Below are 26,690 nucleotides of genomic sequence, written 5' to 3'. Positions count from 1 at the left end.
AAAAAAAAAATTTGCCGGGTGTAGTGGCGCATGCCTGTAATCCCAGCTACTTGGGAGGCTGAGTCAGGAGAATCGCTTGAACCTGGGAGGCGGAGGTTGCGATGAGCCGAGATTGCGCCATTGCACTCCAGCCTGGGCAACAGGAGCGAAACTCCGTCTCAAAAATAAAACAAAATAAATAAAAATAAAAGAGTTCCTAGCTGGGCGCGTAGCTCAGGCCTGTAATCCCAGCACTTTGGGAGGTCGAGGTGGGCGAATCACTTTAGATCAGGAGTTAGAAACCAGCCTGGCCAACACGGTGAAACCCCGTATCTACTAAAAATACAAAAATTAGCCGGGTGTGGTGGTGTGTGCCTGTAATCCCAGTTACTCAGGAGGCTGAGGCAGGAGAAACGCATGAGCCCGGGAGGCGGAGGTTGCAGTGGGCGGAGATCTCACCACTGCAGTCCAGCCTGGGAGACAGAGTGAGACTCAAAAAAGAAAGTTTCTAAGTAGAGAAATCAAGTAGAGCCTAAGGCAAAAGCACAGTCTGGTATACTATAGAAACAGCAGGGGGACAGTGTGGCTGCAGCAGTATGAGAGAAGAATAGTGGGAAGGAAGTCAAAAAGATATGGAGCCTTCCGGGCTTTAAGGACTTTAGATTTAACTGAGAGATGGGAAGTCTGTGAAGGTTCTGAACAGAAGAGTAACAGTGTTGCGGGAAGTCCGGGACCCCGAACGGAGAGACTGGCTGAAGCCGTGGCTGAAGAACATAAATTGTGAAGATTTCATGGACATTTATTAGTTCCCCAGATTAATACTTTTATAATTTCTTACGCCTGTCTTTACTGTAATCTCTGAACATAAATTGTGACGATTTCATGGACACTTATCACTTCCCCAATCAATACCCTTGTGTTTTCCTGTGCCTGTCTTTACTTTAATCTCTTAATCCCATCATCTTCTTCAGAAACTGAGGAGGATGAATGTCGCCTCAGGACCCTGTGATTGTGTCAACTGCACAAATTGTTTGTAGAGCATGTGTGTTTGAACAATATGAAATCTGGGCATCTTTAAAAAAAGAACAGGATAACAGCGATGTTCAGGGAACAAGAGAGGTAACTTTGAACTGGCCGCCGGTGAGTAGAACGGAACAGAGCTATATTTCTCCTCTTTCATAAGCAAATAGGAGAAATATCGCTGAATTATTTTTCTCAGCAAGGAACATCCCTGAGAAAGAGAAAGCGCCCTGAGGGTAGGTCTATAAACGGCCCCTTTAGAAGCATGCCGTCTTTTATGGTCGAAGCCGAAGGGATGAAATAAGCCCGGGTCTCCTGTAGCGTTCCCAGGCTTATTAGGAGCAGGAAAATTCCCACCTAATAAATTTTGGTCAGACAGGTTGTCTGCTCTCAAACCCGGTTTCCGGATAAGATGTTATCAACGACAATGCGTGCCCGAAACTTCATTAGCAATTTTAATTTCGCCTCATCCGGTGGTCCTGTGATCTCGCCCTGCCTCCATTTGCCTTGTAATATTTTATTACCTTGTGAAGTATGTGATCTCTGTGACCCACAACCTATTCGTGCACTCCCTCCCCTTTTGAAAATCGCTAATAAAAATGTGCTGGTTTTACAGCTCGGGGAACATCACGGAAACTGCCGACACGTGATGTCTCCCCCGGACACCCAGCTTTAAATTTCTCTCTGTCTTGTGCTCTTTCCCTTTATTGCTCAGCCCAGCCGAGACACTTAGGAAATAGAAAAGAACCCACGTTAAACTTCGGGAGCGGGTTCTCCCGATGTAACAGAATCTAACTTACCTTTTAAAAAGATAATTTTAACTGTTGTGTTGAGAAAAGACCTTAGGGGGACAATGATAGAAACAAGGAAACCAATTAAGAGACTCCTGATGACAAAAAGTATTAAGAAAGATCAGAGTACTAGCAGGGAAAGAGAAGTGGGTCTATCTGGAAGGCTGAATCAGTAAGATTTCCTGGTAGATTTGAATGGGAATGAGAAGAATAGTCAAGGATAACTTTAAGGGCAGAACACCAACCTTATACATCCATACCAACGAATAAAAGTGTTAAGTGGCCCAGTGTATTTTTTTAAAAATTGCCCTCAAACTTGGAAAGACTGAATTCACATAAAATGTTCTCTACTATTTAATCAGAGCAAAAGGGGTTCAATGATAACAAGAGTTATATCACTGTGAAGACTTGATATATCAGGTCTGCAGCCCACTGCGTCTGTAAGGAGCCCCAGAACATGGATATTGCATGGAGAGAATGCTCACCTCTGAGCACACTGGAGACACGATGACAAATTACCACTGTCTGTCCTCTGCCATCTGGAGACAAGATGACAAATTACCACTGTCTGTCCTCTGCCATCCAACCCTTCCTTTCTTCTTCCTCTTCTTCTTCTTCTTCTTCTTCTTCTTCTTCTTCTTCTTCTTCTTCTTCTTCTTCTTCTTCTTCTTCTTCTTCTTCTTCTTCTTCTTCTTCTTCTTCTTCTTCTTCTTTTTCTTCTTCTTCTTCTTCTTTCTTTCTTCTTCTTCTTCTTCTTCTTCTTCTTCTTCTTCTTCTTCTTCTTCTTCTTCTTCTTCTTCTTTTCTCTTCTTCTTCTTTTCTTCTTCTTCCTCTTCCTCTTCTTCTTCTTCTTCTTTCTTTTTTTTTTTTTTTTTTTGTAGATCTCCCTATGTTGCCCAGCCTGGTCTCAAATCCCTGGCTCAAGGAATCCTCCTGCCTCGTCCTCCCAAAATGCTAGGATTACAGGCATAAGGCATCACAGGCCCTTTTTTCTTTACTCAGTAACCTGAATATTAACAGTAATTCATCACCTGCTCCATGTGATGTTATATCCAGTTTTAAAACGATTCCATATTTTATTTACTTAGATAAATAGCACATAGAGTTGGGCACAGGAAATTACAAGTATTAAACTAGAAGGGGACTGTCGCAGTGTTTTACGTCTGTAATCTCAGCACTTTGGGAGGCCAAGGTGAGCAGATCACTTGAGCTCAGGAGTTCAAGACCAGCCTGGCCAACATGGCAAAACTCCATCTCTACAAAAAATACAAAAATTAGTTGGAGGTAGTGGTGCTCATGTCAAGTTCCAGCTACTGGGGAGGCTGAGGTGGGAGGATCGCTTGAACACAGGTGGCGGAGGTAACAGTGAGCCATGATTGCACCACTACACTCCAGCCTGGGTGACAGAGTGAGACCCTGTCACTAAATAAATAAATAAACTAAGTAACTAACTAGATGGACTCCCTAGGATTTGGGTGTATTGTTGGTGTATACACCATGAAACTGAGAATTATGAGTTAACATAAAATGGATGAAATTGACCACAGTAACTTTTCTTCAGTACAGTGAGACTTGACTGTTCTCTAAGTCTACTTTAAAAAAGATACAGTGTCTTTCAAAACAATTGACAAACACATTTTTATTAAGCACCTTTTCATTGCTGGACATTTAATAAAAATATGAACATGATATAGTCCCTGCCTTCAAGAAAGCTGCCATCAAGACTACTTTCAGTGGTCGTTTCCATAATTTGTTACCAGAGAAGTTTCTCTGAATGTATAAAGCACTGTAAGAAAAAAGAAAAATGAAAATTGCCATATATCTACTGGGTGAACGTGACTGATTTAACAAAAATTACATCCACAGCTATATTTTAATTGTCTGGCAATAGGAAATGAAGGTGCAGTCAGGTGTGATGGCTCATGCCTGTAATTCCAGCACTTTGGGAGGTCAAGGCAGGAGGATTGCTTGAGGCTAGGAGTTCAAGACCAGCCTGGGCAACATAGAGAGACCCTGTCTCTATATATTTTTTTTAAAAAAAATTCTTTTTCAAAAAATACAAAAATTAGCTGGGTGTGGTGGTGCACACCTGTAGTCCCAGCTACTTGGGAGGCTGAGGTGGGAGGATCGCTTGAGCTCAGGAGGTTGAGGCTGCAGTGAGCTGTGATTGAGCCACTGCACTCCAGCCTTGGTGACAGAGCAAGACCCTGTCTCAAAAAAATTAAATAAAATAAAAAAGGATAAAGCATGTGCATTGCTTTATGTTTCTGTAAATAATTCTAGGATTTGAGTGCTAGAAATAGCATCAAAAAAAGTTAGTGGGGCCAGGCGTGGTGGCTCATGCCTGTAATCCCAGCACTCTAGGATGCCGAGGCAGGTGGATCACCTGAGGTCAGGAGTTCGAGACTAGCCTGGCCAACATAGTGAAACCCCATCTCTACTAAAAATACAAAAATTAGCAGGGCGAGATGGTGGGTGCCTGTAATCCCAGCTACTCGGGAAGCTAAGGCAGGAGAATAATTTGAACCCAGGAGGTAGAGATTGCAGTAAGCCGAGATCACGCCACTGCACTTTAACCTGGACAACAAGAGCAAAACTCTGTCTCAAAAAAAATAAATAAATAAAAATTAAAAAATAAAAAAAATAAAAAAAATTAGCCTGCTGGGCATGATGGCTCACGCCTGTAATCCCAGCACTTTGAGAGGACAAGGCAGGTGCATCACCTGAGGTCAGGAGTTCGAGACCAGCCTGGCCAATATGGCAAAACCCTGTCTCTACCAAAAATACAAAAATTAGTTGGGTGTGGTGGCTCACGCCTCTAATCCCAGCTACTTGGGAGGCTGAGGCACAAGAATTGCTTGAATCCAGGAGGCAGAGGTTGCAGTGAGCCAAAATTGCATCACTGCACTCCAGCCTGAGTGACAGAGTGAGACTCTGTCTCAAAAAAAAAAAGTTAGCCTTGTATGGATATATGATTTTAAATATAATCTTAAAAGCAATCTAAAATGAAAATTGAAAATATTTGGGCCATCTAATGTATTAAAATATGAAATACTAGCATCATCTATGAAATACTTTAGCCAAAAATATTTTAAGTTGAATTGAATCAAGTTTCTAGACATACCTTCTAATGTATAGAACATAGAAGATCAAATGCAACAAAACTATGAATCAATGGTCTTTAAAAAGTCAACGTTATAAAAATATTGAGAGACTAAAGACATTACAACCACATGGAATGAGTGACTCTATACTGAATTATAGTTCGAAAAAATAAATACATAAATATATTCTTGGGATAACTAGAGAAATTGGATCATAAGCCAGTTATTAGATACAATGAAATTACTGATACTTTTCCCAGGAGTGATAACAAGTTTATGATGTGTAGAATGCTCTTACATGTAGGAGTGCTTGCTGAAGTGTTTAAATGGTAAAGTCATCACATCTGTCACTTATTTTCAAACAGTTCAGCAAAAGAAATGTACATGCTATATGTGTGCACACACAAGAAAGAGAGATTGATTTAAAGCGAGTATGGCAAATACTAGCAATTGTTGATTGTGGAGTGTATATATTGTTCACTGCAATATTATTTCAATTCCTTTTTGTAAATTTAAAACTTTTCGGCCGGGCGCGGTGGCTCAGGCCTGTAATCCCAGCACTTTGGGAGGCCGAGACGGGCGGATCACGAGGTCAGGAGATCGATATCAGCCTGGCTAACACGGTGAAACCCCGTCCTACTAAAAAAATACAAAAAACTAGCCGGGCGAAGTGGCGGGCGCCTGTAGTCCCAGCTACTCCGGAGACTGAGGCAGGAGAATGTCCTAAACCGGGGAGGCGGAGCTTGCAGTGAGCTGAGATCGGGCCACTGCACTCCAACCTGGGCAACAGAGCGAGACTCCATCTCAAAAAAAAAAAAAAAACTTTTCATAATAAAAAACTATAGAGAGAAAATAACCTCCTTCAAGAGTAACATATAAAAAACACGACACAACTAAAAACTGTAATAATTGTGTCCCTTTTGTAATTTCTGAGAAATCTCCAAATATTTTCTTCTATTCTTTTGTAAAGGAAGAAAGTTTAGGCAAGAGTTTATTTTAGGGACAAGCCTAAGAACATATTCTCTTTATTATTTCTGTTTTAATCCAAAGAGCTTCTTTAGATGTCAAAAGTCATGTAAAATTTGTGTATGGATGAGATTAGAGCAAGGCAAGTTCCTGGCTAATGATTCACATTAAGAGGCTGAACACACTGGGTTTGAAAATGGCTCAGGCTGGGCACTGTGACTCATTCCTGTAATCATAACACTTTGGGAAGTCGAGACCAGCCTGGCCAACATGGTGAAACCCAGTCTCTACAAAAAATACAATAACTAGCCAGGCATGGTGTCAGGTGCCTGTACTCCCAGGCAGTCGGGAGGCTGAGTAGGAGGATGGTTTAAGCCCCATGAGGCAGAACTTGCAGTGAGCCATGTCCATGCCACAGCACTCCTGTAGCAGGAGGAGTCATAGACAAAAATCCCTCAGACACTGGATTGTGGAAGGAAAGAGCTTTATTCAGCTGGGAGCATTGGCAGACTTACGTCCTAGAAACTGAGCTCTCTGAATAAGTAATTCCTGTCCTTTTTAAGGGCTCACAACTCTAAAGGGGCTGCGTGAAGTGGGGGTCGTGATCAATTGAGCAAGCAATGGGTACATGACTGGGGGCTGCAATGCACCAGTAATCAGAATAAAACAGAACAGAACAGGGAGTTTCACGATGCTTCTTCATACAATGTCTAGAATCTAGAGATACCACAAGCGGTGAGGTCAGGGGTTGAATTTTAACTACCAGGTCTGAAATGTGGCACTGGGCTGTCTGACTATGAATTTCACTTCTGTCTATTCTTTTAACTTCTACCTTTTCAGTAAACAAGAAATTAAGTATAAGACAATATGAGGAGTGGTCTCCTCTCTCCAATCTGGGAACAGAGCCAGACCCTGTCTCAAGAAAAAAAAGAAAAAGAAAAAACAAATGAAGAAAAGAAAATGGCTCAGTAATTGAATTGGGATTGTTGCAAAATTTGAGAAACTAGGTGTTAAAGCATGTACAGTGGCAGCACATTGTATGCACTATATGTTAATAAATAATTACTTAATACTGGTGAGATTTGGCAGGGTAATGGGTATGTGTTAATTGAAAGAGGACACCAACATCTAAAAAAGGCAACGTTCTTACCAGCTGAGAGCTGAAAACACAGCTAATATTTAATTATTCATAGAAGGAAAATAAAATGAAGAAAAATCTCAACTGATCTATCTTCTAATGTTCTGAAATTTACAGCTCGTTGCTTAAAGTAGGCCTAGCAAAGAGAATGGAGTCAAAGCTCTTTTTTTTTTAAACCAAATAACGTCTATTAACATCTCAAAGAACTCTTGATACTCAAGGAACTAACATTTAGCAAAAATACATTTTAGAAAATATGGTTCTTTTCAAATGTAAATTACTGCAAGAGACAAACAACCAGGAAATAAAAGACTGGAAGAACTGGTTAAAGACCCATCTAATGCCATAAAAGTTCACAAGACTACTTAAATATAAATAATAGTTTATTAACAATCTTGTACTTTTAAAATTCACATTGGTAATTCTAAAATGCTTTGAGTGACATCAGAATCACCTAAGATGTGGGAATGACAATCAATTAATTAATTTATACTTAATCTAAGAAAAGTTATATACATTTTAGAGACCAGGAAGACTAAAGTGGCTTCTGAATTACTGTGTTTATGAACCAAGAACTGGATTATGAAGACTTTTATAAAATCATCTTGAGGTAGGAAAAAAAACAACGTTCTGAGAGTACGATGCCCATTTTTGTGTGTGTTTACAATATTGTGATTGCTGTAATAATCAGGCAGTGAGAATACTAGCCCTTCATCTGATAAGCCACTGTAACCCTCAGGTCCTTATTAACCCTTTATAAAGCTAGTGATATGGTGTGGCTGTTTCACCACCCAAATCTCATTTTGAATTGTAGTTCCCAAAATCTCCATGTGTCATGGGAGGAACCCAGTGGGAGGTAATGAAATCATGGGGGTGGTTGCCCCTGTGCTATTCTCTTCATGGTAATTGCTCATGAGATCCAGTGGTTTTATAAGGAGTTTCCCCCTTCACTTGGTTCCCAGTCTCTCTCCTGCCGCCCTGTGAAAAGTAGGCACCCTTCTAGGGGCATGCATTATCACGTGAAAGTATACCAATGTTAAATGCAGAAACAATAGACTCTAAGGAGACTTCAGAAAGGAAAAACAGTAATATAAAAGAGGTCAGAGCCGGGCGTGGTGGCTCACGCCTGTAATCCCAGCACCTTGGGAGGCCGAGGCGGGTGGATCACGAGGTCAGGAGATTGAGATCATCCTGGCTAACACGGTGAAACCCCATCTTTACTAAAAGTACAAAAAAAAAAAAAATAGCTGGGTGTGGTAGCAGGTGCCTGTAGTCCCGGCTGCTCAGGAGGCTGAGGCAGGAGGATGGCGTGAACCCGGGAGGCAGAGCTTGCAGTGAGCCGAGATGGCGCCACTGCATTCCAGCCTGGGCGACAGAGCGAGACTCCGTCTCAAAAAAAAAAAAAAAAAAAAAAAAGAAAAAAAAGAAAAGAAAAAGTGGTCAGAAAAGGTATACCTCTCATTGACATCTGTTAGACAAATACAGGACAAGATCTTGACAGGGAGTGGAGGGATATCCTGCCGTATCTCATTAGGGTTACTCTGTGAGGCAAGACCAGGAGTGGGGATAGGTCTGAAACAGCCATGTTGTAATAAGTCTTTCTAAGAAAACGTCACTACATTATTTTGGAGGACAGTATGAAAGGTAAGGTAGCAGAGAGAATTGGGGATAATCAGAAAATAGGCTATCTCACTCAGCTTTCTTCCCATTTGTCTATGCCACAGAGTCTCCCTCTGTTGCCCAGGCTGGAGTACAGTGGCACGATCTCGGCTCACCGCAGCCTCGACTTCCCAGTGAGGCAGGAAAATAGGATCTGGAAGCAGGGAACACAAGGCCAACTCACACTTCAGCTATAACAGGAAATATCCTCTCCCTAGGGCATACACGGAGTAAATGACTTTGTAACTTTACTTCATCCTCTTCATTTACATAGGGTGTACCCCAAGTAGACGGTATTTAAACTCACAAAAACTCTGTAACGGGGCCTTTGAGCCCCTATGCTCAGCCCCACTCCCACACCGTGGAGTGTACTTTCATTTTCAATAAAACCTTTCATTCTTTCCTTGCTCTGTTTGTGCGTTTTGTCCAATTCTTTGTTCAAGACACCAAGAACCTGGACACCCTCCACCATTAACACCAGGCTCTAGTGATCCTCCCATCTCAGCCTCCTGAGTAGCTGAAACTGTAGGCACGTGCCACCACGCCCAGCTAATTTTTGTATTTTTTGGAGAGACGAGGTTCTGCCATATTCCCCAGGGTTAAATTTTTTTAGTTTTATTTATTTATTTTTTTTGAGATGGAGTCTCCCTCTGTTGCCCAGGCTGGGGGGCAGTGATGCGATCGGCTCAACTGCAACCTTCACCTCCCGGGTTAAAGCGATTCTCCTGCCTCAGACTCCTGAGCAGCTGGAATTATGGGCACACAACACCATGCCCAGCTAATTTTTGTATTTTTTAGCAGAGACAACGTTTCACTATGTTGGCCAAGCTGGTCTCGAACTCCTGACCTCAGGTGATCCGCTGGCTTCGGCTTTCCAAAGTGTTGGGATTACAGGCATGAGCCACTGCACCCAGCCAAAAATTTCTTTATTAAGCATTAATAACTGTTATCATTTATTAAAACCCTGCCACAGTCAATCAAGGCCCTATACTATGTGCTCGAAGGCTAACTGAACACAAGACAGACCTCAGTTAGTGAAGGCTACATAAGTAATGCCTAAACATATCAGGTACTTTGAAATGTTAGATGTTTTCCTCACAGTTATCTAAAGTCTAGTAAAAGTTTACGGATTTTACCATTCACTTTTTCTACTTTCCTAGCTCTTTTGATTTTTACTTTTTAAAAATCTTACACTTCTAGTATAGAATACCTTTAACCAAAAGTCATGGGGGAAGGAGAAGTTATGAATCAATTAAAAAAAAAAAAACTCAAGGGAAAAAATGATAAAATTTTACTCTGAAAAGCTTCTAAAAATACTGATGTCTGCTGGTATGTAGAAAGCATGTTTTAACCATCTTATGGCATTCTTCATGTTAGATATTTGCAATCAATCTATATAGCATACCAGGGGAGAAATTTATCTTAAAGCAGGGAAGTTGTTGGCAAGTATGATTAATTTAGCTTTGCCTTGTGTAATCATTTTTAGTATCTGTCTGTGTCCCAGCACATATTTCCTAATTTTCATAATTGCTTGCGTCTAGAGTTCAGAGAGTTCCAGGACTTCTTCCAAAAGACATATGTTTACATAAGCAAAATACACTTTTATTATAGTATAGTGTAAATCACCAACCAGAAAGGTTCTACAAACTTAAATTCCAAGCATTCTGAATCAGACCTTTAAAGCCAAAAACCTTTATTTCCATAACTGACTCATGACCTACTCTTTGAGCTTTTAAATTTTGACAGCTTTTGAGGACAGAGGCTGTCTTGTTTCTGTGTGTTCCCAGAACTTAGCATAGGACCTGGAATAGTCAGTGATCAATACATGTCTGTGAATATACAGGTCACTGCTGTGTACATATTGCTTCCTTTTAGTACTTTTATTCTCAAAATTACAACAGCTGAAATGTTCACTCATTTGACTACCAAGATCAATGTAAAATACACAAATAAAAAAATCAAGTAACTTTTAGCTCTTGCTCACACATACATAATACTAGGATGGATTCAAAATGTCTCTACTTAACTTTTGTCAGGAATCTATTCAAAATGTCACTACTAACTTTTGTCAAAAGTGATTCTGGGCAGGGTGCGGTGACTCACGCCAGTAATCCCAACACTTTGGGAGGCTAAGCTAGGAAGATTGCTTGAGCCCAGGAGTTCAAGACCAGCTTGGGCCACATAGTGAGACCCCATCTCTATTTTTTTTTTTTTTTTTAAAGTGATTCTGGCCAGACACAGTGGCTCACGCCTATAATCCCAGCACTTTGGGAGGCTGAGGTGGGTTGATCACGAGGTCAGAATTTCGAGACCAGCCTGGCCAGCATGGTGAAACCCTGTCTCTACCAAAAATACAAAAATTAGCTGGGCACGGTGGCGGGCGCTTGTAATCCCAGCTACTAGGGAGGCTGAGGCAGAAGAATTGTTTGAACTTGGGAGGCGGAGTTTGCAGTGAGCCAAGACTGGGCCACTGCACCACTCCAGCCTGGGTGACTGAGCAAGACTCCGTCTTGCGGGAAAAAAAAAGTGATTCTGATCAAAATTCCTATCTAAGCAAGGGCAACATAGTGAGACCTACGACTCAACATACTGAGTCTCTACAAAAATACAAAAACAAAATAAAACAGCCCATCAGTTGGGCATGATGATATGTGCCTTAATCCCAGCTGCTCAGGAGGCTGAGGGGAGAGGATCCCTTGAGACTTGGAGATCAATACTTCAGTGAGCTCTGATCCCACCACTGCACACCAGCCTGGACCACTGCACTCCAGCATTAACAACACAGTGAGACCCTGTCTCAAAAAAAAAAAAAAAAAAATCCTCTGTAAGGTCTATAACTCCATCTACGAGGCTTTCCTTAATTAATCTCAACCAAATCTGATCTCTTACATAGTCTAAATTCTTGTGTACTTAGGTTTTTTGTGGTACTGTTTGGGACTTGTTTTAATGATTACGTTATTACTCGTATGCTTCCTATGGTGTTATTCTTGAATTCTTTATACTCTAATTTAACCAAAAATAAGGCCCAGCTAAAAGGCTTTCCAAGTACCCTCTGTGGGTTCCCCTGTTTGAGCCTGTGGGAGTAAGGCAGTAGACAGCACACTCTGAGAAATGTGCGCTACAAATTCTGTTTCATTTGATATTCACAACTATCCCCTTAGGATCTGTATTATCTTCATTATCATCATCCCCATTTTGCATAAGGCATGAGGAAGTTAGGGAAGTCATACTGCTTGTGGGACATAGATTCAAAAATGGACTAAGTGGCTAAAACACCTGTCTGTGTTCTTTCCATTACATGTCACACACGAGTAAATAGCCCGTCATGTTGCTGTACCTTCTACTACCAAAATTCATATTTACTTTTAAATTGTGTTCAAAAGGGTCTATGTACACAATTAGTACAATACGTATTTACTCGTTTTAGGAAGTATTACAATACAGTTACTGTAGAAACACATGCCACAGAAATTGGTTCTTTACTCACTCCGGAAGGACCCAAGCGGCCTCCACTTGGGGTTCCTCCGGCTTTATGTGGCGCTGCTGCACCACGTCCTCCCCTACACGTGGGGGTTGGTGGTCCGATTTCCTCACCCTCAACGGACCACGCGCTCGCAAAGAACCCAGGGCCTCTTCCACCAGCCCGCAGCCGGTACGCAGTAAACCTTTACCGAATGAATGAATGGAAAACTGCGAATTAACTGCATGTTACTTTGCAACATGGGCTGTATGTATGTATGTATGTATGTGTGTATTTATATATTTTTTGAGACGGAGTCTCTCTCTGTCGCCCAGGCTGAATGCAGCGGCGCGATCTCGGCTCACTGCAAGCCCCGCCTCCTGGGTTCACGCCATTCTCCTGTCTCAGCCTCCCGAGTAGCTGGGACTACAGGCGCCCGCCACCAAGCCCGGCTAATTTTTTGTATTTTTAGTAGAGCGGGGGGTTTCACCGTGTTTGCCAGGATGGTCTCGATCTCCTGACCTCGTGATCCGCCCGCCTGGGCCTCCCAAAGTGCTGGGATTACAGGCGTGAGCCCCCGCGCCTGGCCCGCATTTTTTTTTAATGACACTTATTTCATCTATAAATACGCAGATGCACAGAGCGCCACTATACCACCTTTCATGTCACCCGCGGAGTTTTGCAGCCGTGAAGGCAACTGCACCTGCGCACCTGGCAACACAAATAGGCCACACCCTCGCCACCATGTGACCTCCTCCCCATCACGGGACCCGTTGCTCCCCACGCTGGCCCAGGACCGCAAGTTCCCGGTTACCTTTATTTCGCTGGTTTTCCGAACCTCCAACGAAACGCACTCGCCGTCCGCTTGCTGTCCTCTTGCTTGCCGCTAGCTCCAGATGGCTACCATTCGGAAAATCAGCTCCGCTACCAAACACAAGTGGAAAGAAAGCGTAAGCGGGTGAAAAAGCTGAGAAAGTGGAAGAGGGCGACGGACCCCCAGCCCCTTAGCTCAAAATGACCACCCGGGAGCAGAGATACCCTTTGCGAAGCTTTCTTTTTCTTTGTGTGTCTATTCGTCAACGCAGGTGCCCCCCTCGCCACCGCCTCTTCACCTTTCCCTGTGCGAAAGGCTTTGTAGTCTTCCAATTAGCAAGTCAATGAAACCGGACGCCAGGGCACCCACCCTGGGTCCTGGCTTCTGGCGCTACTGATACTCTCTTCTCTTGCACTACCGCGGGAGTGAGGTGGGGGGCTGGGAGAGGCAGGTGGGACTGGAGACTCATCTCCCACCTGCATCTAAGAATACTATTTATGAAGGAGAACAAAGGAAAGCAAAACCTTTCCAGCTTCCCGTTTTCACATTGGGTTATATTTTGTTTTGAAACTGAACACATAGAAGATAATTTTAGCCATATATAGGATAATCATAATTCCTAACCTACAAGAATACAATTTGTCATGCCCGTCTCATAATCCCTCAGATCTAACGTTTGTTCCCATCACTTTCCGCTGTCCCTCAAGTTTCCTTCAGGCCTGTCTTCTCTGTCTGAATTGTCTGTAATTTGGCGCTGGAGAAATGAAGGAGTGGATCCTGCCTCAGGGCGGGTGTAGGATTACACACAAGTAGGGGCCCCAGTCCACAAGCAAAGGCAGGAAGGACTTGTGCTTGGAAGACTTCATAAATCACATTTATCTTACACTGGATGGTTCTGTTAGTAGGTCAGACTTTTAATATGAATGTTCACGCTCCTTCTTGTGAATCTATTTTAGGGGAAACCTAATTATTTTCTTTCACAATAAAGGGTTTGTTGGGAGAGTGGCAGAAAAGAGGAACTTTTTTTTTTTTTTTTTGAGATGGAATTTCACTCTTGTTGCCCAGGCTGGAGTGCAATGGCCCGATCTCGGCTCACCGCAACCCCCGTCTCCCTGGTTTAAGCGATTCTCCTGCCTCAGCCTCCCGAGTAGATGGGATTACAGGCGCCCGCCAACATGCCCAGCTAATTTTTGTATTTTTAGTAGAGACAGGGTCTCGCCATGTTAGCCAGGCTGGTCTTGAACTCCTAACCTCGGGTAATCCACCCGCCTCGGCCTTCCAAAGTGCTGGGGATTACAGACGTGAGCCACCACGCTCGGCCTGAACTTCTTTCAATGGTGCCAATCTTATGAACCTCAGACACCTCTCAGTGAGAACTTGCTGGCATTTTGTGTGGAGAACAGAACCGAGAGGACCAATCTGGACAAGGGGAGCCAATTGGAAAACTGCAGGCCCAGGATTATTTTATTTTCATTCTCTAGAGCAGAGTTGCAATAGAGCGCTATTGACATTTTGGACTAGATATTATAATTCTTTGTTGTAGGGGCTGTTCTATGCATTACAGGATGTTTACTAGCATTCCTGTTCTTTACCTACTATATTCCTCAGTCACAGCTATTTACCTACTATGTTCCTCAGTCATAACAATTAAAAATGTCTTCTTACATTGTCAGATGACCCTTGTGAGGGCAAAATTGCTCCATTAGATAAATTACTGCTCCACGAGTATGTAGCATTGTTTTGGCTTACTATTTATTTTTGAGACAGGGTCTGGCTCTGTCTCTCAGGCTGCAGTGTGCAGTGAAACAATCATAGCTCACTGTGGCCTCAAACTCCTGGGCTCATGGGATCCTCCCTCTTCAGCCAGTCCCAGTAGCTGGGCCTACAGGCACCCGACCACTACTCCCGGCTAATTTTTGTATTTTTTGTAGAAACAGGATTTCACCACGTTGGCCATGGCTGATCTCAAACTGCTGATCTCAAGCGACTTTACCTGCCTCAGGCTCCCAAACTACTGGTATTACAGGCCTGAGCCACCAAGCCCGGCCTAGTTTACTATTTATTGATTAGGGTATTTTTTCAACTTTGTAAGGGACCGTCGTTAACTTGTAGACAACTGTGATGATGCAAATGAACTTCGTCTGATATTTAGTTATTTTCTGTCCTGTAGAAACAGTAACAGTTATATTGCCCTATGGGGCAGTTTCTAGTTCTCTATTTCACTTAGCAAAGTTAATTTACAGCATCGCTTCTTTCAGTGACTATCAAATTCTTTGAATCGGTTTTACCATCTTGATGATTCCCTCATTAGTGAATTAAACCTTTGGCAAATGTTTATTTCATATTCATATAATAATCATGCATTTAACCGTTTGAAAAGTGTATTTTGACCAAATGAATAATAGTAAATACATCTTTGAAACAGGATAACTTATTCAGTCCATTGAGGTTGGAGAGGAGATAAAACATTACATTTAATTCATCCAGACTCGCCCCACTCAAATAAATGTTTCATGGACTTGAGGAGATTAATGGCCAAGTTAAATGTGCTTTCAATTCTTGTTCAGAAAAGAAAAAAAAAAATCTGTGTGCCATAAAGGAGTGAACATTGGGCTCAATGGACTACTTGTACAAGAAGGATCATTTGCCCTGTGCATGTTGTATTACATGACAAGGTAATTATCTTTAATGGAACATGAAGAAGAATGAAACAGATTTCTTTTCCTTTTTCTTTCTTTCTTTTTTGTTTTTTTGTTTTTTTGTTTGTTTTTTTGAGAGGGAGTCTTGCTCTGTCCAGCAGCTGGAGTGCAATGGCAACATTTCTGCTCACTGCAACCTCTGCCTCCTGGGTTCCAGCGATTCCCCTGCCTCAGCCTCCCGAGTAGCTGGGATTACAGGCGCCCACCACCATGCCCGGCTGATTTTTGTAGTTTTAACAGAGACGGGAGTTTCTCCATTTTGGCCAGGTTGGTCTCGAACTCCTGACCTCAAGTGATCTCCCCATCTCGGCCTGCCAAAGTCCTGGGATTACAGAGGTGAGTCAACATGCCAGGCCATAATGAAACAGATTTCCGATGCCAGATTCCACAAGTGGATTTCTTCGTTAATGAGGGAGGATAATAGCTATTCTGAGCTTCAGAGTCATAGAAAACTAGACAAGAACCTTACACTTTGCAAAACTAATATTTGAAATGATATTACCCTGTGTTAAAGTTGATCATCTAAAAACGTATCATTTTAGCACCCCCATGGATAGGTTTCTGCTGAGTTAAGAATTAATGTGATGGCCAGCTGCTGTGGGCTCACGCCTATGATGCTAGGATTTTGGGAGGCCAAAGCGGACGAATCACTTGAGGCCAAGAGTTCGAGACCAGATTGGCCAACATGGCAAAATCACATCTCTACTAAAAATACAAAAATTAGCCAGGCGTGGTGGCTTGCGCTTGTAATCCCAGCTGTTCGGAGACTGAGGCGGGAGAACGGGAGAATCGCTTGAACCTGGGAAGTGGAGGTTGCAGTGAGCCGATATCGCGCCACCGCACTCCGGTCCGGGCGACAGAGCGAGACTGTGTCTCAAAAAAAAAAAAAAAAAATAGTATGCTTTCGAAATTGCGTTATTTAGCCTGCTCTTCCTTCTCCTCCTCCTGTCAATTATCTCAATAAAATCTCATTAAAATTGCAGTGTTAAAATGTTTCAAATTCTATTTTTAGGTAGAGATTAAAATTGGTTATATAATGCATTCATCACAACAGAAGATGGTCATTGCTAAATTCTTATCAGTTCTTTGTGCCTCCTTAACATTTTATGTTTCTTTTTGTAAACTAGTGAGAGTGGTGCTTCTGTTTTCTCCCTGTTTCAGAGAAAAGAGCCTCTGAATATCAATCAATTCCGAAGGGGTACTGGATGTCAAAAGAATATCAACTGGATGTCAAATAGGTAAATAGGACGGCAAACGGCCACGATTGCCCAACCTCGCGCAGAGATGGCATCCCCAGCAGAGAGAGACAGTTATGTGAATCCTTCGATAGCTCAGTTGGTAGAGCGGAGGACTGTAGTTGGATATTTCCCTAGTTATCCTTAGGTCGCTGGTTCGAATCCGGCTCGAAGGAGTTCATGTTTTTTTGCGTATAAGTTTTAAGATTCATTCTCAGAAATGAGTATTTCACTTATACATATCCTCGATGAGAATCTATTATAAAACTATTTTGGATGTGCAATGAATCTCTTTTTTTATTATTCTCCGTAATAATTTTTAACACGCGCCATCAAGGCTTCATCCCTATAATTCATATAATCCAACTCTCTTAGAAGTCCTGGGCACTGAGGAAGTGAATCAGACACTGGTCCACTGGGCTAGAGATCCACAGAGGCCTCTCCACCCCTTAACCCCGGATCCACAGCCTGGGGAAAGGGGCGGCTGGTGGGAATTACTCGGAACAACTGGTAATTGGTGGGGCACGCGCGTCCCCTGGTGTTCAAAGTTCTGAATCGTTGAGAGTTACATGCCGAACCACTAGCGTCTGAACCCTACACATCTGAAGCCGGGATGACATTCAAGGAGTCTATTCGCCCTTCTCCTTTTAATTGTCAAGGTGGTGGCTTTCGACCCTAGCTGAGAATATGTGGTAGATATTAGAATCACCTGGGGAGATTTTACAAAGCATCTATGCTTGGGTTTCTTTGGAGGTAAGATTCAGGTATTGTAGTTTCAAAAGCTCACCAGGTGACTTTCATGTACTGCAAGTTTTGAAAAACACTGGTAGAAGCGAATTATTTTAAAAGAAAATAATACATACGGGAAAAAATGGACAGGATTTCCTACCCACATAGGGAATTAGCTCACGAAGTAGAGATCTGGCATAACAGTGGTACATATTTGGTAATTTTGTGCCAATCTTATTACAATATATTAATCCCATTGTACCCCTTTGTGTCTGAAAATGTGATTCCCAGGTACCTATGGTAGAGTTCTTAATGACAAATATCTTTGTCTAGATCAAAGTAAGGAAGCGTTTTCTGAGGAATTTGTGCCTGGCAATTTCTTGTATGTGCCTTCCCATGTTTCCAAACTTTTATTTTTTATGAAAATAATTCTCAAACTTGGATATGTATCAGAACCACGTGGAAAACTAATAAAAAAACACAGAAGCCCAGGCTTATTGAATTAGGGTGGTGGTTGGAGAGTCCTGCCCAAAACGCATTGGAAGCCACTCCTATTAAGGGCTGGAGATGGATCTAAACTGATAGCTCCCCATGAACTTGCTTTTTGAAAGCTGGTTGGAGGCAAAAGAAAAATGGCCTTTTGTTTGTTTTTTGAGAGGGAGTCTCGCTCTGTCGCCCAGCCTGGAATGCAGTGGCTCCATCTCAGTTCACTGCAAGCTCCGCCTTCCGGGTTCAAGAGATTGTCCCGCCTCAGTCTCTCGAGTAGCTAGGATTACAGGCGTCCGCCACCACGCCGGGCTAATTTTTGTGTTTTTAGTAGAAACGGGGTTTAACCATGTTGGCCAGGCTGGTCTGGAACTCCTGACCTGAGGTGATCCACCCGCCTCGTCCTCCCAAAGTGCTAGAATTACAGGCGCGAGCCACCGCACCCAGCCAGAAAACAAAACAAAACAAAAAATAGGTATTTTGAAAGGTAATGTTTGAGCCTTGAATGCGACATTTATTAAATAGTCCTGAACTAAGCTTCTTGCCAAGGCACAATAGATTTTGGTCCAGAGAGATTCTCTGTCACAATTCTCCTCCCATATGCCAGCACCAGGAACAGCAGAAGACCCCCCACCACCCTCCGGCAAGTTATAGCAAGATGACTTCAGAAGAGGAAGAGTGAATGTCAAAACAAAACAAAACAAAACAAAACAAAAACCCTCAAACATACCTACATATGCTTTGGCCCTCCCTCATTTTATTTTATTTGTTTATTTTTTTTGAGACGGAGTCTCGCTCTGTCGCCCAGGCTGGAGTGCAGTGGCGCGATCTCAGCTCACGGCAACCTCTGCCTTCCGGTTTCAAGCCATTCTCCTGGCTCAGCCTCCCGAGTAGCTGGGATTACAGGCATGCGCCACCACGCCCGGCTAATTTTTGCTGGGATTCATGCACCACCAAGCCCGGCTAATTTTTGTATTTTTAGTAAAGACGGGGTTTCACAATGTTGCCAGCCTGGTCTCGAACTCCTGACCTCTGGATCATCCTGTCTCGGCCTCCCAAAGTGCTGGGATTACAGATGTGAGCCACCATGCCCCGCCCATCCATTTTATTGAGATAATGGGAGTGCATTTGTTACAGTTGTAACAACTTGAGGTGGTCCTCAATAGGTCGGACATGTAGGAAATAGATTCTAAGAATAAAAATGTAATTTTAAAAATCTTTTAAAATTTGTAATACGGGGCCAGGCGCGGTGGCCCACGCCTGTAATCCCAGCCCTGTGGGAGGCTGAGGCGGGTGGATCACTAGAGGTTAGGAGTTCAAGACCAGCCTGGCCAACAGGGTGAAACCCCGTATCTACTATAAAAATATTCCGGGTGTGGTGGCTCACAGCTGTAATCCCAGCTACTCCGGAGGCTGAGGCACAAGAATCGCTTGAACCCGGGAAGCGGAGGTTGCAGTGACCCGAGATCGTGCCACTGCACTCCAGACTGGGCGACAGAGTAAGTGTCTCAAAAAAAAAAAAAAAAAAAAAAAAAAAAAAAAAAAAGGAAAAGAAAAGGAAAAGAAAAAAATTGTAATATGTCCTCAGTCTGCTCTGATAAAAATGTAATACATAAATGTAATACATAAATGATCGAAGTGCATAATAGATTTGCCAATGCACCTGGCAGAGATCAACGTTCAGAACTGAAAACCGTGAGAGAAATTCCAAAGAACCCAACTCTGTCTAGGATAGAACAGTCCGAGGACTAGATGGCGAGGGAATCTTGAGCTTGAAGGAAAGGCCACCCCCATTATGATATGGGAGTGTGTTGTTAGCTGTTTATGAGTCAGCAAGATATTCACGGAAAGATAGGAGTAAAGGCCAAAGGGTAAGGTGTGAGAGGAAACTACATAAAACTGGAGAATACGGGCATCGATCCCGCTACCTCTCGCATGCTAAGCGAGCGCTCTACCATTTGAGCTAATTCCCCTCGTGGAAAAGCGCCTTTTACATCCTTTACCCTGTTTGATATCTGGAAGTAATTCAGGACTCACTGCTATTTCAATTGACTTTTGTCATTAGCCAATAGGAAAAAAATGAAGAACTGTGTATCAATGGTGACTAAAGAGCCTCAGCATGACTTCCGCCCCTCAGCGCCATCTATAATCTGTTTTGCCATGTCGGATCCCGTCGGGAGGAGACCACGGAGTGCAGGTGAACCAGGGAGTCAGGGAGTCAGGGTCCTTAGAAACAGCTGTCTTGGGGATCCGGGAAGAGGTTAACACTGGAATCACATCTACGGAAACCGGGAACTGGAAGCAAATTGAGGATGCAGCCAGAAGGGAAAATCAAGTTTTTCAAGCAATGAGGTTCGGCCTTGGCCTAACCAATAGTTTCTACCACTCTCCGCACCCCTAAAATTTTCATCTATTCATCTGGTTCCAGAAACAGATTATCCAGCGTCTTTATAGATCTACGAATGTCCCTTAAAGTCGGGAGCGGTTGTTCACGCCTGTAATCCGAGCACTTTGGGAGGCCGAGGCGGGTGGATCACTTGAGATTAGGAGTTCGAGACCAGCCTGCCAATATGGTGAAACCCCCGTCTCCACTAAAAACACAAAAAATTAGCCGGGCGTGGTGGCGCACGCCTGTAATCCCAGCTGCTCGGGAGGCTGAAGCAGGAGAATCGCTTGAACCCAGGAGGCAGAGCTTGCAATAAGCTGAGTTCGCACCACTGCATTCCAGCCTGGGCGACAGAGTAGTAAGATTCCCTCTCAAAAAGAAAAAGAAAAAAAAATCCACTTTTTGTCTGGCTTTGTCACCGCCGGAGGACCTGTGGCCACGAGGGGGCGTGCGTCCCATTTGATTTCTCTATTCTGGTTTCTGTAGTCCTGATTTCGATCAAGGGGTGTACAAATTATTTTTCTGAGGTAAATATTAGCAAGAGAAGCGAATATACTTATGGCTGCAGACTTAGAGGCAGAGTGTTTGCACAAAGACAAATGCTTTAGTTGCCACTTTTTCTTCTGGGCCTACTGAGTACCAGGTACTGTGCCAGGTGCTAGGTGCTAGGTACTGTTCAGCAGAAGCTAGTTGAGAAAAGGAGGATCCGCTGGGCATTGCTAGAGGCCCATCACTCTCAGAAAAGCCATACGAAAGCTGTCACCCAATATCTGCACCTTCAACTGCTTCTTTTCCAGAAATTCCATCATTAGAAACTTCCTTTTTTATTTTCTAGTCTCAATGGAATTGGGGCAAGATGCTAAAAATTGAAAATGGAGAAGACAAAATATCTTATTTAAGAAAGTGACTATGCTGCTCAGGACATAATAGGTCTTTTAAAGACCTTAAGACAACCTTTAGTACTTGCTCTTCTCTTTTGCTTTTTCATTGCAATCATGGCTGACAAAAAGTGGATAACTCTGCGGGAAGAAGACCTCCCAATTTCCTGTCCCCACCATTTTAGACAAGAGAGTTAAAAACTCAGATATTAGACAGGCGCAGTGGCTCACTCCTGTAATCCTAGCTCTTTGGGAGGCAGCTGGATCATTTGAGGTCAGGAGTTCGAGACCAGCCTGAGACCAACATGGCGAAACTCTGTCTCTACTAAAAATACAAAAATCAGCTGTGGGCCGTGGTGGGTGCCTGTAATCTCAGCTACTTGGGAGGCTGATGCAGGAGAATCGCTTGAACCTGAGAGGCAGAGGTTGCAGTGAGCAGAGATTGCACCACTGCCCTCCAGCCTGGGCGACAGAGCGAGACTCTCTCAATAAACAAACAAAAAACCAGATATTCTAAGTGTGTGTAGAAACCCACCATTCATCTCAGAACTTGGCTCAAAGTCAGCCTTGCTTTGAGGTTCACACCACCTAGGTGCTTTCTCCTTCCACCCTGGACAGAATTTATCCAGTCAGTTTGGCCTCCCCTTACTCTTTTCTGTTTATTTTCTATGACTCTGTTAGCAGTGCAGGTGTGGAAATGAGGTGAAAGAAAATTAGCCCAATCCCATAGTTCAGATCCATGGGTTGTGTGTTGGCAGGACTGCAAACTGGGAGCAATTGGTTTGCCTAGGGCTTTTGAATTGGGAGTTCTGGTTTCCAGCAACATTGGATTAGGTATCAAATTTTACAACTTCTTAGCTTCCACAGAAGTAAATTAAGGTCAAGAAACCCCATCTCTACAAAAAGTACAAAAATTAGCTGGGCTTGGTAGCATGTGCCTGTAGTAGTCCCAGCTACTAGGGAAGCTGAGGTGGGAGGATCACTTGAGGAGGGTGAAGTTGCAGAACTGTGATCATGCCTCTGCACTCCAGCCTATGCGACAGAGTGACAGACTGAGACGCTTTCTCAAAAAAAAAAAAAAAAAAAAAAAAAAAGAATATCTTAAAGTTCACATGGAAGTTTTAACAGTTGTTAGCAGTAGTTAAACTATTGACTCTCAACTCCACACCCACTGCTATGGACTGAATTGTGTTTCCTTAAAATTCTGTGTTGAATCCTGAACCTTTAAAGTGACTTAGTTGGAGTACGGAAGTAGTTTAGGTTAAATAAGGTCATAGGGATGGGCCTTGATCCCTAAGCTTAGTTTCCTTATAAGAGGAGACAGAGTACTCAAACCATGTGAAGACACAGCAATAAGATGTCCATCTGCAAGCCAGGAAGTGAGCCCTTACCAAGAACCAAATCAGTTAGCAACTTAATCTTGGACTTCCCAGTCTCCAGAACTGTGAGAAAATAAATTTCTGTTGTTTTAAGCCACCTAGTCTGTGGTATTTTTGTCATAGCAGCCTGCTAGAGTTTGAATGTCTGTGTCCTTCCAAAATTCATTATACTGAAATCTAAGACCCAATATGATAGTGTTAAGATGTGGGGACTTTAGGAAGCCATTTGGCCATCAGAGCTATGCCATTTCTTTTTTGTGGGGGGGTCTTTCTTCTGCCATATGAGAACACAATGTTTCTTCCTTTTGCCCTCCATTTCTTCTGCCATGTGAGGACACAAACATAGGTGCTATCTTGGAAGCAGAAAGCAGGTCTCACCAGACACTGAATCTGCTGGTACCTTGATCTTGGATTTCCCAGCCTCCAGAACGGTGAGCAATACATTTCTACATTTTTTTTTTTTTTTTTTTTGAGATGGAGTCTCGCTCTGTCACCCAGGCTGGAGTGCAGTGGTGCAACCTCGGCTCACTGCAGCCTCTGCCTCCCAGTGTCTCCTGCCTTAGCCTGCCCAGTAGCTGGGACTATAGGTGTGAGCCACCATACCCAGCTAATTTTTGTATTTTTAGTAGAGATGGGTTTTCACCACATTGGCCAGGCTGGTTTTGAACTTCTAACCTCAAGTGATCCACCCACCATGGCCTCCTAAAGTGCTAGGATTACAGTTGTGAACCAGAGCACCTGGCCTCCACTCTTTATAAATTACCCAGTCTCAGGTATTTTGACACGCAGAACAAATGGATTCATCATACCGAATACTTCCAGTGTTCTGAAAAAACTGTGTTAAAACCGATTGTAGTTTAAAAAATGAGTATCAATATAATTAAAACTGAGTCTCCTTAATGCAACAAGACTTGAAGACCCAGAAACTTTCAGGACACATATTTAGGAATTCTAGAGAATGAAAAGCTGTGTGTCCTTCGATAGCTCAGTTGGTAGAGCGGAGGACTGTAGGTTAAAACTGAGTTAAAACCGATTGTAGTTTAAAAAATGAGTATCAATATAATTAAAACTGAGTCTCCTTAATGCAACAAGACTTGAAGACCCAGAAACTTTCAGGACACATATTTAGGAATTCTAGAGAACAAAGAACTGTGTGTCCTTAGATAGCTCGGTTGGTGGAGCGGAGGACTGTAGGTTCCTTTAAACTTAAGGCATCCTTAGGCCCCTGGTTCGAATCCGGCTCAGAGGATGTCAGTTTTTGAACTACAGGCTAATTAACGAACTTTACGAAAATAAGGCTCTAGACGGGAAAACGTATTAAGCTGCTCTTTAATCCCTTCTTTAATCCCCTTTGTGATACAGGAAGTAAGACTCTTAATCACATTGCAGTTTTACCACTTGACCCTATGGGTAAGCTTTGCCAAAAGGGAGGCTACAGACTCCAAGGCTGGAGGTGAGAAAGTGAACTTGTTTTCTTTCTGGGGCCTTCCTGTTTCTCTAGGTGTCATCCCAGTAACCCTAACAGAGACAACAACTTTGTAGCAGCCCCGTCTCAAAATTTCACTTCTTATTGGCATCTCTGTAGCTTTTCCGCGTGGTGTCCAAGGTACAGATAGGATACACAATAATGTCAAGAGAGGCTGTCCACATCCTAGGATCACTCCTCTCTAGCTGCTAGCTCTCTATTAGGTTAGAAACATTGAAAGTTATCATCTACTATTTTCTTAGTTACTCATGCAAGGGACTTAATTACGGAGTTCAGTATCAACTGTATGCTATTAATATTTCTGACAAGAGGCACTGGCAGTTGCCATTTGAAGAAAAACTTGGGATTTTTCCTTTTAAAGCCTTTTCTTGCGAGATAGATTTCTGCCTTAGATATAAGGAAGCTGAGCAGACAACAATCTACACAGAACCTCTCTCTATGTTGGACAATTTGCTTTGAAAAAGGAATATTTATATTTCCACGTAAAGTTTTCAAGAGTTTTTGCTTCATTTTAACTGCTCCACCATGGTTATGTAATATACACTCAAATTTACACAAACACGCACAGACGACACTTCCACGTTTCAACACTACAGTTATGAATGTACACAATTTATCATTCGACTTTCAGAAAGGAGAACTGCAAGGATACCGGAATGCTTTGTTCACAACCCTGGGATCCTCATCAACCCAGTTGTCTGTATTTAGGGCAACCATAGCATTTATCAAGCAAATCCAGACACTTTTAAGAGAGAAAGGAGGAGTTAATCACACAAAACAGCAGGACAGAGGGCGTAATCTGGGAGATTGTGTATATCTAGGGGAGCAGGACGGGGGATTCCAGTAAGGTTTTTGGTTTGAGCTATATCTAAATATCCTAATGTTTTCAATATAAAACTCAATGCCTTTTACATATTTATAACCATGAAGCCAATTACCTAGATCATTACACAGAATAATTCCGGTGTCTGAGAATACTGCTTTAAAGCCGATGGTAGTTTAAAAAATTAATATTAATATAATTAAAACCTAGTCTCCTAAATGGAACAAGACTTGAAAACCTAAGAACTTCCAGGACGCACATTATTTTGGGGCTTCTAGAGAGCACAGAACTACGTGTCTAGAGAATGAAAAACTTCGTGTCCTTCGATAGCTCAGTTGGTAGAGCGGAGGACTGTAGGTTCTTTAAATTAAGGTATCCTTAGGTCGCTGGTTCGAATCCGGCTCGAAGGACGGTAGTTTTGACCTACGGGTGAATGATTCCAGACATATATGATCTTTACGAAAATAAAGATCTAGACAAAAATATGTATCAGACGGCTCCTTAGGCTCAACCTTGCGCGAGTAGACAATTTTTGGTTACATGCGTAAAGTATTTTAGGAATAAACCAGAAACGTGGTAGCTTCACCAAAGGGCGCCTGCGTAGATGAAAAGCAGTGTTTCCAGGAAGTCTGAGGCTTCACTTTTTCCTTGTGAAATTTGTACCTCGCAACACTTCACCTCCACTCCCTCCCTGAGTCTCCTCCTGGCTCTTGGTTTCTTGATGCCATTCTTATTTCCCGCTACTGATCATGAAATGCAGTTTTTATTCCCACTTCCCCTCCCCAGCCCCGACCCGAGTTGACGTTCCACCAGCAAACCACAGCCAACGCCCGCAATGGAGTTCAGTTAAGAAGGCGCGTGGGAGGTGTGGGGAATGCCAGGAGCACCCTGGCCCCAAGGTTTTCATTTCAGTTTTTATTGGAGGTTAGAATATACGAAGACTTTTGGGGTCCTCTATCTTGTTACTTTTCTTCTTCTCTCCTTCTGTTTCTCTGTGTGTGGGGGTTTTTGTTGTTGTTGTTGTTGTTGTTGTTGTTATTTTAGACAATCTCGCTCTGTCGCCCAGGCTGAAGGACTCACTGGACTTCCTGGGCTCAAATGATCCTCCCACCTCAGACTCCCGAGTAGCTGGGACTACAGGCTCGAGTCACCACCCCTAGCTATTTTTGGAGAGAGGAGGGGTGTGGTCGGAGAGTTTCGCTTTGTTGGCCAAACTAGTCTCGAACTGCTGGATTCAAGCGATCCGTCCGCCTCGGCCTCCCACAGTGCTGGGATTACATGAATGAGCCACCGCGCCTGGCCAATACTTTTTTATTCTTCCGGCACAGAAAATGAAGAATAAAATTTGAGAACTTTTTATTTTTAAATTTTTGGTTCAGGGGCTACATAGGCAGACTTGTTACGTGACTAAATTGTGTGTCGCTAGGTTTTGGTGTACGAACGTCCCCATCACCAAGGTAGTAATCATAGTACCCGATAGTTTTTCAACCCTCATCCTCCTTCCATCCTCCTGCCTCTAGTAGTTCCCAGGGTCTATTGTTCTCACTTTTGTGTCCATGTGTACTCAGTGTTTAGCTCCCTACTTATAAGTGAGAGAACATGAGGTATTTGGTTTTATGTTCCTGAGTTAATCCACTTAAACAATAGTGGCCTCCAGC

At 42.9% G+C, this 26,690-nt stretch overlaps 1 long non-coding RNA gene and 3 other non-coding genes across 8 annotated transcripts; 3 read left to right on the top strand and 1 right to left on the bottom strand.

Moving 5' to 3' along the window:
• Positions 1-2,143: 2,143 nt before the first annotated feature.
• Positions 2,144-13,358, bottom strand: LOC107129599 (uncharacterized). 5 transcript variants are annotated; one of them, XR_010586482.2, is made up of 4 exons: positions 13,156-13,358; positions 12,932-13,041; positions 12,145-12,322; positions 7,371-8,811 (listed from the first exon to the last, which is right to left on the bottom strand). It is a non-coding gene; the product is annotated as an uncharacterized lncRNA (long non-coding RNA). The 5 variants fall into 5 exon arrangements; XR_012434121.1 differs by lacking the exons at positions 7,371-8,811; positions 12,145-12,322 and adding an exon at positions 2,144-3,046; XR_001490369.2 differs by lacking the exons at positions 7,371-8,811; positions 12,145-12,322 and adding an exon at positions 3,404-3,576.
• Positions 13,359-16,950: 3,592 nt separating this feature from the next.
• Positions 16,951-17,041, top strand: TRNAY-GUA (transfer RNA tyrosine (anticodon GUA)). The gene is given in 2 exon segments: positions 16,951-16,987; positions 17,006-17,041. It is a non-coding gene; the product is annotated as a tRNA-Tyr (tRNA).
• A 6,656-nt stretch (positions 17,042-23,697) lies between these two features.
• Positions 23,698-23,972, top strand: TRNAY-GUA (transfer RNA tyrosine (anticodon GUA)). The gene is made up of 2 exons: positions 23,698-23,734; positions 23,937-23,972. It is a non-coding gene; the product is annotated as a tRNA-Tyr (tRNA).
• Positions 23,973-25,352: 1,380 nt separating this feature from the next.
• Positions 25,353-25,442, top strand: TRNAY-GUA (transfer RNA tyrosine (anticodon GUA)). The gene is given in 2 exon segments: positions 25,353-25,389; positions 25,407-25,442. It is a non-coding gene; the product is annotated as a tRNA-Tyr (tRNA).
• The last annotated feature ends 1,248 nt before the right edge of the window (positions 25,443-26,690 follow it).

Source organism: Macaca fascicularis, chromosome 4, assembly GCF_037993035.2.
Source record: "Macaca fascicularis isolate 582-1 chromosome 4, T2T-MFA8v1.1".
NCBI classification, from domain to species: domain Eukaryota; kingdom Metazoa; phylum Chordata; class Mammalia; order Primates; family Cercopithecidae; genus Macaca; species Macaca fascicularis.
This window is presented reverse-complemented; position numbering and strand designations above follow the sequence as displayed.